The sequence below is a fragment of the Lipotes vexillifer genome, unplaced genomic scaffold, assembly GCF_000442215.2.
Source record: "Lipotes vexillifer unplaced genomic scaffold, Lipotes_vexillifer_v1.1 scaffold263, whole genome shotgun sequence".
Classification (NCBI taxonomy): Eukaryota; Metazoa; Chordata; class Mammalia; order Artiodactyla; family Lipotidae; genus Lipotes; species Lipotes vexillifer.
Window position 1 is genome coordinate 3,132,124 of NW_006796752.1, and position 630 is coordinate 3,132,753.

The window sequence follows — 630 nt, forward strand, 5'->3', positions numbered from 1 at the left end:
TAAAAATAGAGAGATTTATGGGAAGGAAGAGCAGATTTGGCAACACCTTTCAATTTCTTAATTTTAGACCTGAGTCTTCAATAAATTATAATTCTCTTTAATGTTGCTTGTTTAACCCTGTTATCTCAGTACCCAAAGGAAATGACATCCTCATCAACAGATCCAGTCTATGCTGTCCAAATTCATTAGTGTTTTAGAGAAATGCCAAAGTAAACACTCCCAAGAACGTTGACCCCACATGAATGCAGGTGAGAAGTCAGTTTATCCACCAAACCTCCTTGAATCAGTGGGTTCAAATGCCAGTTCTGAAGAAAGCAGGGCGGGGGTGTGTGTGTGTGGAGGCCTAGTTTTAAAGACAAGTCTGAACATTGCCTGTGGTTATTTGAAATTAAGTTGGTACCTTTTTTTTTTTTTTTTTTTTTTGGAAACTGCTACAAATTAAAGAGGGAATGGCAATATCACTTTTAGAGTGATTTAATAAAAGGAGTCTTATCTAGGTCAACTGTATAGTTAAAGCTGTTTTTATTTAGAAGGAGTCAACTTAAATAGAAATGGACTCAAATTATGGAAACACATTGCTTTTAGGAGGCAGAAGCTTCAGGCTAAAGGTAGAATAAAGCCTAGGGAAAG

The 630-nt window shown here is 36.3% G+C and overlaps 1 protein-coding gene across 2 annotated transcripts in view; it reads right to left on the reverse strand.

Annotated features, from left to right (window-relative positions):
* Window positions 1-630, reverse strand: part of ABCC5 (ATP binding cassette subfamily C member 5) — an 88,575-nt gene that overhangs the window by 14,738 nt on the left and 73,207 nt on the right. The gene's annotated exons all lie outside the window — the stretch shown is intronic.